We start from the raw sequence: 17645 nt of genomic DNA, 5'->3' as shown, positions 1-17645 counted from the left end.
TTGTACGAGTTGATTTTCCAACTCGTACGAACTTCCTTTTAGGCTAGGACGAAATATAATTATGTGTCGTATGAATTTATGGCTGGTAAATTCTTTATTCGTATCAGCTTATTCTTGGGTCGTACGATTCTATGTCTGCTCCTGTACGAAATTCAAAGTTTTGTCGTTTAATCTGATAAATCCTGTCATACAAGTTTATGCCTGTGTTTTTAAAATAAACTACATTTTTAGGGTTTTTCAGTTTTTAAATCTGATCATTGCTAATGCTAACCCTGATTTGTTTGTGAGATTTTGGCAATCTAACTCTTTCTGCAAGATGATTGATGAAGATACACTTGTCAAAGACTAAATTCAAAAACCAATCAATGACTACTAACGGATTTATTTTGCAAGTTGCCTATGAATTCAATTAAACTTTGTGTATTCATTTAAGTTTTCTAGGCACACTTCATTTTGCTAAAGGAAATGAACCATCATGTCTTATGTGATTGTGATGATAGGCGAGTATGCTCTCACCTTTCTTAGGTGATCAGAAAGCTAGACTCATCTTTTGCTTTCATTAGTGCATATCTTTAGTAGGCCTGCCCTCCCGAGGAGCTAAAAACTCTTAAAGTCATTACGACCGGTGTGAGGGGAACAACCTAAGTGGGAACGGCTAACCCCAAGTAATCCAACCCACTATAAAAATAAATATGATTTGATGAAAATCAAGTCAACGGCAGTGCTCGGAATAGCTCTCCTCCATACCTTTAGGTATATCAAACCTTGGTTTTCAAGGCTGGGAGACCTCTTAATTGAGTATTATACCTCGACGCACTAAACGGATCCCTTACTAGTTCCGGTTAAAATTAGAAACTACCCGATTCACCTCCGAAAGGGTGATAATCTTTGTGCAAAAGAGATTGTAACTCTCCCAAGACACTTGCCATATCGTTCCCCCATTAGCATTTGGAGTCGGATAATATGGCATTGAGAATCCATTGCGTGAGACTCAGCGGTCGTATTCTGATTAGCTATTGGGTGTGTACCTAAGCTTGCAAGCAAAGGTTTTCTCTCCTCGGCCAATTTCCTTAGGGTTTAGCATGCTTGGAGTCACTTATCACATCATGTGTTTGCTGTGTATTCATCCCTAATTTGAAAAATCAAACATCTAAAACTAGAAAACATAAGCAAAACATCAAAATTCACTAATCAAAATTCGGCAAAACAAACATATTTTTCATTGTCTTGTTCTCTGTCGTACGAGTCAGGTTATTTGTCGTACGAGGAAGCTGTTTTGTCGCATGGTTCATAAAATTTTGTTGTATGAGTCTCTACTTTTTCAAAGGAAAATTCTAATTTATCATCTGGTCTTGTATCTTTTGTCGTATGGTTCATAAAGTTTTGTTGTACGAGTCTATTTTTATCAGTCCAGAGTTGTTTCTTGCATGACTTTTTCAGGTCTGTCATTTCTGCTTGATCAAATTGCAATAATTAATAAACATATGTTATCTATTGTTTTGTGCTTAAATTGTCTCCTAGGTTTTCTTGGTCAAGTTATCATATGTCAAAATCAGACTCTAGAAGATAAACACCTCAAGATTTTCAAGTGCTCACCCTCAACAAGTTCAAGATCTAACCATCTCAAAGTGCATTATCGCCCTTTTTGATAAACTGATCACTCAAACATAGTTTCTCATCAGGATCTATCATCCTTTATCACGAAACTGAAACGTTTGGTCAGGACAATCTTGTCCCACATTGTAGGATATATTGTTCCTACTGGACTTGATTTTTATCAAATCATCATCATTGCACTCCTAAACCGAAGATTGAAAAACTTGCAAACTTTTAAACACTTGAATTATCTTTGCATGTCCTATCATTCTAGCATATCTACATTGGCAGTTGATCACTTATCAAAACAAGATTTAGACAATCGAACCCTGGAAACGAAAACAGAAACATTTGAAATAGCTGAAAATCATATCAACATGACATACCAAAGCAAAATACAAGTAACAAGCCAACATATCAGAGAAATCAAACAAGTTCATAATCAAAATCCAACTATATTAAAACCTCACGAGGATTCAAATACATCTCCAAAGAAAGGTGGCTCTTTTATGCAACTCTTAAAGAGATCTCTAAAGGATTTGGCTAAAGAAGATCAAAGTGCACCTATGTCTAGTAATGTCTCATCCCCCTATAAATAAATTGATTCTCTAAAGGCATCTATTCCTACACCTCTTGAAAGCTTGCAAGAATATTCCATAGCATCATCACCAAAGAATACATCCAAAGATGAAGTTCCCCCAGGGATATCCATAATTGCCATCAAACCTATTTTAGAGAATCCTATTCAAAGCTTATCTCCTTCATATCCAAGCATTAATTCATTGCAGCATCCCCATAACGCTCTCTTGCAAATTGAAGTCCTCATTCATAGAACGCTTGTTAAACGTGTCCTAATAGATGGGGGAGTTGGCTTGAACATTTGCTCTTTGAGTCTTGTCTGTGCTCTGGGTTATTCAGAAGATGCAATTGATCCCCTGAAAAAGATAAAAATCAAATCATATGGTGAAGAAGAACATTACTCTAAAGGAATTGTTGTATTACCCCTCAGAGTGGGACCTTTGCAAAAAGACACAACATGCCAAGTTCTAGATTCAGACTTACCATATAGCATACTCTTGGGGAGACCATGGATACAAGACATACAAGCTATTACATCAACATGTCATCGATGCTTAAAATTTCCATACAATGGATAGGAAATCACAATATCAACAGACTCAAATCCATTGCAGTGTTGTAATAATCTGAAATCAGCTCAAGAGGTCATTGTTTCACATAACAGAGAGGTAGCAACTTCAAGCACACAATTCAAGGAACAATCATTTGCATCAATTCTATCAAACATGAAGAAACAAATGTAGCTAAGAGATCAAGGGACCGGAGAATACTTGCTATCATATAAAAACAAACAAGAGCAACTTGAAATTGAAAGAGAAGAAGAAGATGTAGGTGTCGATATAGTTCACACGTATGCAAGACAAACGTTAGGAACTAGCCCGCTTGAATCAGGATCACATTCGGCTGATATGGACTTAACCGAGGACGATCAAGAACTACTTGCCCATTATGACGAGAGTATTATTTTAGACATGAAAATACATATTGAAAGCTCTGATATCTCTATCATGACCTCTAATATCTTTGACATAATTCAACATGAGGATCCTTTATCCTTAATTCCTCCTGAACCTATGGACTAGGGAAATGAAGGACATAGTGCCATTGATACCTTACCAAATGACCAGGCCATATCCTTATATCTTAATGAAATCAAACCTGCAACAACTTTCACTAGGGATTCCGCTAACGTATCTTCATGTCAAATGGGTGTCAAATCTCCTAGTCGCAAAAATGAAAATCAAGAAAACAATATCAGGTTTAATGTTGAAAACCATTCATTGGCAACATTAGATCGACAAAAAGTAAAAATAAAGGACACATCTAACGGTGAAAACCTCCTTGAGGTGTCAGAAGATGGGAGATTTGACACCTTACCCGAATTTTATCAAGAGAAGTTATCTATCCTAATAGAACCAGCAGAGACAGTTAACATTGGCACAACAGAGAAACAAAAGATTCTACATCAAGCAATTCCTCTATCAGAACTAGCAAGGCAGCAATATTGGGAACTCTTCAAAAGATGGCAAATCAATTTTACCTGGTCATATACAGACATTCCAGGGTTGGATCCATATCTTACAATACATCACCCGAATATCAGTCCAGGAGCAAGCATCAATAATGGACCACAACATGGATCAGGAGCGGATATTCTATTCATAACACCACAAGGTCATACAATTTTGAAAGCATACAAATTAAGCTTTCCATGCACCAACAATACAACAAAATATGAAGCTTTGGTTACAGGTATCAAAATAGCTATAGAATGGAACATTACACAACTACAAGTCTTTGGAGACTCTCGGCTCGTCATCAATCAACTTAATGAAGATTATCAAACAAAAGATGACAAATAATGCCTTATAAAAAGATGGTTGATGATATCAAGTAGTACTTTGTAGAAATAACTTTTCAGCAAATTCTAAGAAATGACAACAAAGCAGCAGATGCCATGGCTACACTTGCCTCTCTACTTCAAACACAGGAAAATCAACAGCGTTATGAATTCCTGGTGGAAGAGTTGTTTTATCCTGCTCATGATTGTCCTGATTCCCAAACTATTTGTCACCTTGTTGGGCATGATTCCTCCCGCTATGGCCAAACTTACACATACCTGAAAGATAACACCCTACCTCCCGACTTATCGAAAAACCAAAAGAGAAACTTTATTCGCCAATCCTCCCATTTTACTCTCGTCGTGGATACCCTATTTAAACGAGGTCTAGATGGTACTCTCTTAAGATGTCTCGAACAAGAAGAATCTGAGAAGGCCTTACATGAAGTCCATAACGGTATTTGTGGCACTCATTCAAGTGGTCTTACCCTTTCAAAAAAACTCATACGCTTGGGCTATTATTGGCCGAATATGGAACGAGATTCTTTTCAGATAGCTAGAACATGCAAACAATGTCAGATCCATGGAAATTTGATTCATGCACTAGCACAAGAACTTCATGCTTTAGCAACATCTTGGCCTTTTTGTCAATGGGCTCTTGATCTAGTAGGAAAGATAAATCCTTCTTCATCTAATGGACACAAATTCATCCTTGTAGCTACAGAATACTTTACAAAATGGATTTAGGTTGTACATCTCACAAATATCATAGGAAAATAAATTGTTGCATTTATCTTGAATTACATCATCTGTCGCTATGGAATACCGATGACCATTATCACTGATAATGGGTGACCATTCAAAAATTAGGATGTACAAGAGCTATGTGAGAAGTTCAAAATCTAGCACAGATTATCCACACCCTATTATCCACAGGGAAATGGGCAAGCAGAAGCATCTAACAAAACTATTTTGAAAATCCTCAAAAAGACAGTGAACGATGCTAGAAGAGATTGACATATTCAACTGAACCCTGCTCTATGGGCCTACCGTACCAGTATCCGCACACCAACAGGTGCCACACCTTTCTCTCTTGTATACAGATCAAAAGCAATATTGTCAATCAAAGTAGAGATACCCTCTCTACGGGTATCACTAAAAGGTCTGATCCCAGATGAAGAACAACGAGTATCTAGACTGCAAGAGTTAGAATTAATCCATGAACGAAGACAAAATGCCTTTGATCATCTAAAGGTATATCAGCAAAGAATGTGTCGAAGTTATAATCATAAGGTTAAACCACGAGTCTTTCAAGTTGGAGAACTAGTACTGCTAAAGGAAAATCCACGCAACCAGGCAGATCAAGAAAAGATGGGAAAGTTTGAACCAAACTGGTTAGGTCCATTTGTGGTTATAGCAGTATTTGAGTCAGGAGCATATCAGCTATCAACACAGGATGGAGATCAGCTCGAGGAACCTATCAATAGCATGCATCTGAAAAAGTTTTATGCCTAAAAAAGCAGAAAAATAAAAAACACTAAAAAAAAATTTTAAAAAAAAAAAAAAATCAAATATGAGAAAAAGTGCAATAAAAACAGATGGTGAAAACCTGGAAAACAGACACTATCTGTCCACTAGCTCTTCCATCTATTAGTTCATGCGATCTTCCCACTTGTATTCATTCAATTTCCATCAGTGTTGATCATCATAAAGCCTTTGTACATACGTAGACATCCCAGGTGGCTTCTTGCCATGGTTTAGATCATTGGATATATCATAACAACTTTGTTTCTAGGTTTGGGGCAAAATCTTACCCCTAGCTGGGGGCAAACTCTTGATCATTTTGAGCTAAATCAAACAAGTAGAACAACAGTTAGACAACTCTTATCAAGCAAAAATTGAGACACATCCAATGTTGAACACGAGATCAAACAATCAACCATTAAAGCTATCACAAAGTCAATCTAAACACATCACGCACTTTTTAGTGGATAATATCTTTTGGATAATGATTTTAACATGATTGTTTAACTTTTCTATGTTGCTTTTCGCTATCATGATTTCTGAGTCACTCCAAGATGTCTTTGACTAGAGGAACAAGAAAGGAACATGATATTTTTCTTGTTTGTTGTCTGAAAATTAATCATTAATATGTGCAAATTTGTCTCAAGACATGATCATCAGAGTATCATTGAAGACATTTCCGATTTGCATATTGAAATGATTAATATTGGCTGTTTTATGTAAGAAACACTCAGGTCATCTCGGTTCAATTATACCTCGATGCTTGTGCTAACTTGCTATATCAAAATCTAGGAAAATAATGCTCAGGTCATCATGGTTTAATTATACCATAGATGTTTGCACTCACTTCCCCCATGTCAAAAGCTCAATGATGACAAAAACGTAAAATAATCCAGTGACTGGTCCGGTCGTAGCTTTGCATTCCATAGCATTTTCATTTGCATTTTAGCTTGCATTTCATTATTGCATGGGATCTCGCATGCTCCTTTTATCCAAGGTTAACTTTATCATGGGAATCATCAAGGTATCATCACAAGTGTATACACAATCAGACGAATAACTCATATCTCTTCAGATATTGTCAACCTAGCGAAAATCTTATGCTATCTCTCTCAACAGAATCAACATCAGCATATCCAAATCTTTCTACAACTTGATATCAACAAACTGTCAGTTCTTTATCTAATCAATCAATCAATCAAACCTAATCGATTCTATCATGTCTTATACAGGATGTATCCTTCCTGAAACCAGACGTTCTGATCATGTCTTATACAGGATGAATCCTTCTAAAACCAGATGCTTTGATCATCTTTGTCTTATATAGGAGGTATCATTCCTAAAACTAGACTGAATCTCGACCTTATCAATCTAATCAATCAAGATTTATCAATCTTATCAATCTAAGCAATCAAGATAATCCAAAAACTCGCATTTTCATCAAACACAGTTGTTGAAATCAAATCAAATCTATCGGGATATCAATTTCGCAAAACACTCCAAAGATCAATTATCTCAATTGATCTCCTGAGGGGGCATCATCATACCGGAATTTAGCAATCAAGAACTAGGGCATCCTATCAAACTGATATCATCATCAAAATGAGATTATTCTTTGAACCAATGCGTCATCACACCTCGCTTCAAAGAGGGGCAAAATGTATACACCTAAAAATGGTCTGAAGATAATTAATTGCATAAGCAATTATTTAATTAATCCTCCTCCCCAATTTAATTAAATTCATCAACAATTTGATTAAATTCCCCCTTTTCATCTACTTATTAATAAATCTAAGGATTTATTTAATAGGTTCATTTCAATAATCCCTTTGATTAATTAATTCTTCTCCATCAAAATCATTTCTTCTAATCCTCTAATTAATTAAAACAAATCAATTATGAGTTGTTGAAATTAATTAGCCTTTTCTTATTATTTGAATTTCTAAATTCAAATTCTTCTAACTTTTAACCACCTACCTAACCATTTCTAAACCTAACACATTCCATCTACCCACATGTCCCCTTTCCTTGAACACTTTACCCTCTCATGAGCCAAGCTTTGTGACACTTGTCACTAAGTGTTCCCTTTCATCCAACCTCTTCTAGAAGCCTCTTGACACTTGTCACCATAGAAATGACAGATGTTCCCTTTAATCCAACCTCTTTGCCAACCTCCTCCAATTTAACCATTGATCTCTTCAATCTTAATCTTGACCATTGATTCCTGCCACCTCACCCCTAGCCTTGGAAATCCTATAAATAGACCCCATTTTGAAGCACAAAGGGTCCCTGGCCTCGAATTCGATCCCACCTCATTTTCATCTTATGCATTGTTACTATAGGCATCTATCTTCTAGTTTATCATTTTAGCAATGTTATCATGTTTAATTTTAGCTTAATTGCATCTTCATTCTAGCATATTTTCTAGAATAATCATGAAATCATGTAGCTTAATCATGCTATCATTGCTAGATCATGCATCTTCATCATTTAAATCCTCCATCCAAGTGTAGTCAGGTCACTGGAATTTGCATAACCAGATCTGAGAGCAAAATTCATACTTGCATTTACTAGGAGGTGATAGATCGCTTAGTTATGGTTTTTTCTTTGATTTAAATTCATTAACCATGCTTGTAATGATCTATTGAGTTTTTTGTGTTTGCAGGTACAGGTACACTTCATAGACCACGACAATTATTGTTTGAAACTTGAACTTTTCGCTCTCAAGAGCTACAACATGTTTGTTGCTAACAACCAGTAGGATACAATAGTGTAGATGTTTACAATACAGTTAATTATAAAATCTTACATGATTTTGAAGATGGGTGAGGTTATGCGTACTCTTATGGTAAAAAAACTATTGCAAGAGAATTCAATATTTAAGATTGAATCAACACTATAGATAATTGGAGCTCTGATTGTGCAGGTTTCTTATGGGTGAAATTGTTAATTAATTATAAATTAATTAAACTTTGTGTTTTATGATATGAATTGTTTTTTAAAGATTTAAGTTGTATATTTTTAACTTGGAAATTCTTTTGAGTGAGTAGGTTTAGGTGTCTCAAGTATTGGATCAAAGGAGAGAAATCAAGGAGAACAAAAATTCTTGTGGATAATTTGCCTGGAGGCCCGGACAACATAAGTCTTGCTTTAGATAGGCAGTCATTTTGGATAGCTATCTTAAAGGTACTTAAAAACCTTTTCTTTTATTGACTTTTAAAGTAATTAGAACTTGAAAAATGAAACTCAAATTTCACTTTTCAATGTTTGCAGTTGAGAATAGAAGAGCTACAATTTATGTTGAAATATCCTATTTTAAGACATGTATTTGCAAGATATTGACAATAATGGAGTGGTTTGGGTTTTCAAAAGGTTGGAAAATGGTGGCTAAGATTGGAGAAGATGGGAAAAAAATAAAAAAAAATTAGTGATTCAAATGGGAAGGTTATATCATTTGTGACATCTGCTATGGAGGTGGGAGAATACCTTGCTATGGAGGTGGAAGAATACCTCTATCTAGGCAACCTTAACACTATATTCCTTGGCCGATTGGATTTGAATAAAGTTGGTGAATAAATAATATCTTCATAGTTAAAAGTCATTCAAACTATTTAATCTTTAATACTATCTATACAAAAGTTAGAGAATGTGAGACATAAGTAGATCTTTTGAGAAGAATGACTTTATATTCATAGGCACCCCTTGTAAAATCGATTAGTATAGTTGTACTCACTAGACAAATAATTCAAGGGTTTTTTCTTTTCCTTGCAATAATTTTAACTTTTTGTTAAAATTGTGGAATATTATAGTAGGACATCTTCAATACTTTCTAGAATAATTCATAATTATATGCTTCTCTTATATATTCTGGAAACAAATGGACATTTCTTAGAATATCATAGTAGGACCTTTTCTCTTTTGATCTAGAGCTATGAACCAATGAGGTCACAAATGAGGGACATCATCCCCATTTGAACATTCAATGATAACACCCCTGTGGGGTTTCAACCTTGATGGCAATAACAACATCACAACTTAACCATCACACCATGCCACTACTGGCAATTTGTTTTACATTCTTGTTCCCTCTTGTTTTAATAATTTTACTTTTGAGTCAATTTGGAGCATGTGATATATTAGTCTACATGTATCACAAATTAAAACTAACAATGTTTGTGATCATTTTTAAAAATTATTTTTATATTGCAAATTATTTTCTTATTTTCATTTGTTCTATTATATTTCTAAAAGGAGGTTAAGTGACCTAAAACATAATGTCAAAAAATTAAAAAAGTAATTATAATTCTTATGACATTCATTACAAATAAGTTAAAATTGTGACCTTTAAGATGTGGAAAGAAAATAAAACTCATAATTTAGCACACAAAGAAACTAAACTAAAAGCTATGACTACAATTGTATAGACAATTATAAATTTCATGATAAATATTATAGCACACAATGAAACAAATCTAAAAACTATGACCACAATTGTATAGACAATTATTAATTCCATTATAAATATTTAAAAATATTTAAACTATTCTATTTTTTTTCACAAAGGGGGTAAAAATCTATTAATCACAAATAAAAATTACAAAGCAAGAATGGGCAACAACCCTACAAAGAACCATGAATACCCATTCCTATCCTCCACAACTAATTGTTTTAACAGATGAAATAAGTCCAAAGATAGGTGTCCCATATCTACAATATTCCAACCTTGCATTCCATTAAATGCCCATTTAGCTAGACAATCCACTACATTGTTCCACTCTCTAGGAATATGACAGAAAGTAATATATTCTAACCTATTCAACCTTAATATCTATCGAACAACCATAGCTAAATGTCAATTAGCATCATCTAAGTGCTACGCATTACATATTCACCACCAATTGTCAACCAAATTCATAAATAATCCTTATCCAACCAAGATCACAACCTCTCTCCATAGTAGACAAGATAACAAGAACCTCCATGAAATTATTTGTATGAAAACCTTTTATAAATGGAATTCAAAAAAACTAAACATCATCATAACTATCTTTACTAATACGACCTATACCTGCATGATTAGGATTCCCCATAGAACAACAATCAGTATTTATCTTCAAAAATTATTGAGGAGGAAGTCATCGACCCACCCGATAAATCATCCTCTTATACTATCTACATCTTATTCACTTACCCTACTTACATCCCACACTAGTAGAAGTACCAATTCCCTGGTAAAAAAAGTTCAGTCTTTAGAAAATATTAATAAAGACCAAATGGTTTGTATGGCTTCTATTTTAGAAGCTTTAGAGGTTAAAAAATTATGGATGTAGATTTTATTCAATTTGAGCTTGCTCTTGAAGGTTGTGGGATAGTGGCTACTTCCCCTCCTATTGTTGTTCTAATCCCTTCCCTTAAGGGTTCTAAGAACCTTGTGTACGAGAAAATGAGGTTGTTGTTCCTATTGTTGCCTTTTCTTTATACCCTAGGGTTTCTTTGGGACAAACTAGTTGCTCTAGTTTGAGTGAGACTTTTGAGGTTTCGAATGAAGGGTAGGTCAAATTATATATTCTAGATTCTCTTCTTGTTGAGTCATTGACTTGGTTGAGGAGCTTGCTTGTTGAGAGATTCTATGGTAATCATCTCAATATTGATTCAATGAGAAGATGGATCCTTATTATTCCGAAGCTTGGAGGATAGATTGAGCTAACTTCAATGTAGAATGGTTTCTTTCTTTTTTCATTTTCTTGTTTGGATGATTGGTCTATAATTCTCCATTACGAATGGACTTTGTCTTTAAAATTGGACTTCTACTTTTAACCCTAGCAAAGAATTTTTTAAGTTTCCTATCTAAGTTTGTTTGCCAAGGTTGCCTTTGGATCTTTGGAATGAAAATATTTGTACAACTATTGCCAATTATTTTGGGAACTATTGTGCTACTAATAAGGTTACCAAATTTATGAAGTGTTTGTTATTTGCTAGATTTTTGTCTTTGTGGAGAAAAACAAGGCTCTCCTTACTTAGATTACCTTATCCTCAAAATCTAGTGAGTGAGTGCAACGCATTGAGTTTGAAGATTCTTCGATTATTTTTTGTCTTATGGTAAAGTGGACCATGCCTCCACTACTTTCTTCGAAAATTAAAAATGCCACTTTATTTGGAAGATGAAGGATCAAAATCCTATTTCTAAGGATTCATCCTTTCCTTCCTTTTAGGAGGTTCATAAAGTAGAGGTAAAAAGAAAATTTTCTATAGAATGTTCAATGAAGGATATTGCTTTAAATTTGGTGGTAGGATCTTCTACTGATTTTATGAATTCTCTTTGTCTCAAGAAATTAAGATTAGGGAGAGTGACCCTAATTCTACAACAAAGAAAAGTTCCTTCGAACAATTTTTTAAGCCATGTTGACTTTGGTGGGTTTCCACCCTATCCTTAGGCTAGCGAGGTTGTTGTAATGATTTTTTTTCTTTCTCTTTTGTAGTTTCGTAGTTGTTCTCTAGTTGATGTTTGATATCTTATTTGGACTTGCTATTTTATCTCTCTCTACAAAGATCGTGACCCTTTCAAAATCCTTGCCTAATCAAAAACATTATATATAAATCTTAAATTATTATATTTATGTATAAATAATCAATAAAATTGTACACATTAAAAATTATTCTTTATATGAATAAATTATAACTAAAAAGATTAAAAAATTCTTTATTATTCAAAATAATTTATATCAATAAAAATTCAAAAAAAATCACTTTTCTTTATTTTATAAAATATTATCATTTCTCATTATTTATTTATTTTCCATATTAATTTGAAAATTTATATTTTAAAAATAAAATTACATAGCATAATTTTGAAAATTATATTTTAAAACTATAAATGTAAAAGATGATTCAAAGCGTTCATACCATTGTTTTGGTAAAGATGGCTTAACTAATTGTGTAAATTATATTTATTAAGAAAAATAAAAATAATAATTATATGATTTTTTCATATATATGATATTTATAATATAATATAAATATGCTAGTAGATGGTTGATAGGTACATATATAATTATTTTTATTAGTAAAATATTGAATAAAAATAAATTTGATCAAAATAAATATAAATGTAGAATGTTTGACAAATATAATTATTTATGTTATACAATAAAATTAAGATTAAAAAATAAAGTTCTGAATTTTCCACCACATTTGATAGATCTCTAATACGTCTTGTTTAATTACATGTACTTGATGAGTTGCTATCTTAGTAGATTGATTTTCTCTATAGTTTTGTAATTTTGTTGTATTTGTGAGACCGTTTAGAAATAATTGAAGTTCCAATTTTGAAGGTTCGAAAGTGTCTAAATGATCGTTTCAATAGATAATAAGTTATAACGATTATATTTAAATTAAAATTAGATTTTAATTAAAAAACAATTATGATTAGGTAGAATAAGCACCTCAAATATAATAATATGATCTTTTGACATAATTTACCTCAATTTTTTTAAAAATAAGAATGCTAGTCATAATATATCACCATGATATAATGTTGTAAATATTTTGATATGAATATTTTGTTGGTGGCATACTCGGTAAGTATTTCCTCATTGAGCAAGGAGGGTTTTGGTGCTACATCTGTTTGGTTTTGTACCCTGTTCGTTGGATTGGATTAGCACGTGTTATCAGTTGATCCTTGCTCAGCAGGATTGAGTCTTTGAATTGGTTTTCGTGGAGTGAAGCTTCCTTATCCTCATTGCATTTTGGTGGATGGTAACGTGCTGGGTGCCTGAACTTTATCTGTGCAATGATTTTTGTCTAGTAGATTGAACTTTTTTGGCTAATCATAGTGTGGATACTCGGGCTCTATCTGGTCAATATTTATTTCCTTGCTCGTTCTATGTTATGAGTTGGCATATTTTTATCATTTGATCTGCAGATTGGTTTTTTCGATTTGGTAATCATGTTCTGGTGAGATTGTGTAGGATGGTTTTAGTTAATCATTGCTTGGCAGTATCCTAGTTTATCGTCACTTGCATGATTGTGTAATGATGACTACTATGAGTTGGCATATTTTTTCCAATCTGTGAAGTCATTTTGTTGTGACCAAATCTGACTCTTTGATTGTTTTTCATGACAAGAGGACACAGTGTTGATGAGGACTCAATGTTTGCAAGTGTTTAGACTCAAAATGACTCCAATAAAAGTGTGTTGTTTGATGTAAAAAAATGTTTTGCATACACTTGAAGACACAAAAGACACAATGTTTTGATGTTTGGTCTTGAATGTTTTGAATGTTTAAAATAAGTCAAGCACAATTCTTATGGCTGGCCAAGACAATAGTTGTTGATCCCACATGGGGTTTTACCCCCGAGGCTACGCTATTCAGAGCGGATACTTAGATGCTTGACCTCACTGGCTCCACCCTCGACACTCACTTCTTGGGTCAACCAAGCATCAGTCCCCACGAAAACTCCCTATGGCGAACTTTGTATCTCTACTAAGAACCGTATGTGTGTGGGCCGCTACCAGAGGTTCGACCTCCTGCCCCAACAACTAGAAGGATTTGGGCTTCTAAAACAAAGAGGTGCTAGTAAGGGCATCCGCTCGTGTGGCCATACATGCGGCACTTTCAGCTCTGTAAATATAGAAGGCTCCCAGCCAGTAGGGGTTACGCCCTACAACTGATCAAATAAATTTGATCAAACGGGTTTATAGGGAGACATAGTGTCGGTATGAACTAATCAGCACACGTTATTCATAGTTTTCACCATGAATACAGTTCTTTATAGTGGTTCGGAAGAGGTGGGTTTTCCTCGCTACCACTTGGGTCATTCTCTTCTCACTAGTAGTCCTAATGACCACACAGGAAGACAGGCCCTCTGAAGATTAAACAAAAACAACCTATTGCTCAAGACACAAAAGACAATGATTCAATTTTAGTGCACCAATTGAAGTGTTTGCTAGTCTATGAAAACAAGGCACACAATAAAAATCCAAAAACCCTTGCCAAGGACCTACAACAAAGAGTTGTTAGTAGTTTGGATTGTTTGAAATAATCACCCCTTCCTGCAAGCACACAAGTTAGGTAAATTTTAAATCCAAAAGACTTTGTGAAAATAGGGGTCTTCAACCAAACGATTTTGCTTTCAAGACAAGTTGCACCAATTTCGTTAGCTAGATCTAAAAATGTTAGCGCAAAATAAACCAGATCTGAAACCCTAAATGCAAAATCCAAAACTGAATCAATAAACCCAAAATTTGAAACCGGTGAACACAGACGCGTTTACCCTTGACACAGATGCAACTTCGCGACACAAACGTGGTTTTGTGAGACACAGACGCGGCTCCAAAATGTAGACGCGACTTCTGGACACAGACACGGCTAAAAACACCGCAGACGCAACTTAATAACACAAACGCACTTTCTCGGAACCTGCAAAATAAAATACTGCCAATAACACAGACGTAATTCTAGATGTCGCAGACGTGCCAGAAAATCAAAAACAAGATCCGAAAGTACGCAGACGCGAAAATATCAAAATGTTGCCGAAAACATTAGATCTGCAACTTCAAAACACAAAATCTGCAACAAGGATGTTAAATGCAAAAGGGACAAGAGTCCCACCGGGCGTGCCAAAATGTATATGGTGAAAATGGATAACAATAATAACGATATTGAAAGGCTAAATGAATTCAACCACAAAAACCCTAGCCTAACAACAACAAAGATCCACCATAACATATGAAGATTACCTAAGACAATGCAAATCAAACGAAATCACAAAGATTATACCATCACATGTCCAATAGGGTTTTGATCTCCATTCTTCCTATCTCCATTGATCTTGCTTGATATATTTGCTCTCAGATTTTATGTGCACAAGAGCTCAACAAAGAACGGAATGTGGTTGCAAGTAGGATCGTAATGTAGTCAAGTCACTAAGATGATTGATTGATTAGGGTTTGATAATGAAGGAAACATCTCCTTATATAGAAGACACAATATGAAATGGAGGGATAAGATTGAGAGGTGTAAAAGGAGGTCGGCTATGATTAGAGGGTAGGTAAAAGAAATAATAAAATAATGAAAGGGGTAGGTAGTGTATGAATTAAGAGATGAATGACATGTGTCATGGGTAGAAAAGGTTAATGAATTAATTAAATAAATAAAGATTTATTTAATTAATAGAAGAAGTGAGATTAATTAAATAAATAAAATATTTATTTAATTTAGGAAAAGGATAATTTAAATAAATAAATGTATTTATTTAAATGAGAAATAAGGCTAGAAGAGGATAAATGAATTAATTAAATAAATAAAGATTTATTTAATTAACAGAAGAATTAAGCTTAGATAATTAAATAAATAAAAAAATTGTTTAATTAGACTGGACAATTTTGGGTGTCTACATTTTGCCCCTCTTTGAGACAATGCGGCTTGTCGCATTGTTTCAAAGAAGATAAGATGAACTGATACAGAGTTGCCCCAAGATAGGAATGATATGCCCCCTCGAGAGATTGGATGAAAAAATGTCTGAAAAAATTGCAGACAATCTCTCGATAAGAAAGAAAGGCTAGAATGAACTGACCGAATAAAGTGACAGAGTCATGGGATAATGAAGACTAACTTGGGAGATGAGGGCTAGGGCTAGGGTAGTCTATAAGATAGACCACGGGGGCAAAATACATCCTCATTGTCATCTACACATCCACAAGAGCAGAGTGCAGAGCGAAAATAGAGCAGCAGCAGTCAGCAGCGATGGCCTTCGTTCACATATTCGACCGCATTCGTCGATTCCAGAGGCCAGCAGAGGCAGGAGAGCCGGTAAGTACCGCCAAACCTCCTTGTACTTCGATGCATTTATTATTGTCATTAATGCATGGTAGATAGGGAAATAAATGCGCTTAGAATAGGGTCCAAAAAATGTCCAAAAACATCCAGGCGCATCTGCATTGGTGCCAGGCGCGTCTGCATTGGTGCCAGGCGCGTCCATGCTCGCGGGGCGCGTCTGTGTTTGTGCCAGGCGCGTCTGTGATGGAAACCACATCTGTGCCAAATGTGGCCGCGTTTGTGATGTGTAGGCGCGTCTGTGCCAAGAAGGCACATCTATCTCACCCAGGCGCATCTGTGCAGAGCATAGGCACGTCTGTGTTGGTTAGGCGCGTCTGTGTTTTTCAGGCGCGTCTGTGCAGTCTTTAAGCATGTTTATGTCAGGAAAGCGCGTTTGTGTCCAAAAAAATGTGAATTTTTGTCTTCTAGGTCAAATCGGCAGTTTTGTGATGAACATACGCTGTCGATTGGATAAGCTGCTGAGAGGATACACTCAAGTAGGTCCTCTAGGGAAGACTAGAATAGATCAAGGCACTTTGTGATGAACAATGAGTACCAAGATAGAGTACTTTGTGATGAATAGGGAGTACTAAGATATGAGCAACACTTTGTGATGAACAGTGAGTGCAAATGTGAGGAGCACTTTGTGATGAACAGGGAGTGCCACACACGTAGTACTTTGTGATGAACAGGGAGTACCACTAGGATAGAAGCAACACTTTGTGATGAACAGTGAGTGTCACTAGGATAGAAGCAACACTTTGTGATGAACAGTGAGTGTCACTAGGATAGATAGCCATATGCATTTAGATTAAAAGTAGCATTTTGTGATGAACAGTGAATGCCACTATGACTGACATGATTGATTTGCTTGATTGCAGGAGTATTTGCCTATGCTGGAGTCACAGGAGAAATTCCCATCGACTCAGAGATTGCGACCTGAGCTGACAGCCGAGGAGTGAGCTGCTATCAAGGCTATGGGATTGAGACATGTTCTATATGTGCCTGAGTTTCGGGTGAACATGGGACTGTTGACTGCACTGGCGAAGAGATGGCACTCCGAGACATGTACATTTCATTTGTCGATGGGGGAGATGACAGTCACCCTTGAGGATGTATATAGGATCTTGAGGATACCGATCGATGGGGAGCTGATCCCATACGATCGAGATGGAGATAGGGAGGCCCTGAGATGAGTGTTCCAGGACCCAGGACTAGAGATGAGGGCTGGACATGTGGCTTGGGATACGATGACAGCTACAGGGCTAGCGCTGCCAGTAGTTATAGGAG

Source organism: Cryptomeria japonica, chromosome 2 (assembly GCF_030272615.1).
Source record: "Cryptomeria japonica chromosome 2, Sugi_1.0, whole genome shotgun sequence".
In the NCBI taxonomy this organism is placed as follows: domain Eukaryota; kingdom Viridiplantae; phylum Streptophyta; class Pinopsida; order Cupressales; family Cupressaceae; genus Cryptomeria; species Cryptomeria japonica.
This window is presented reverse-complemented; position numbering follows the sequence as displayed.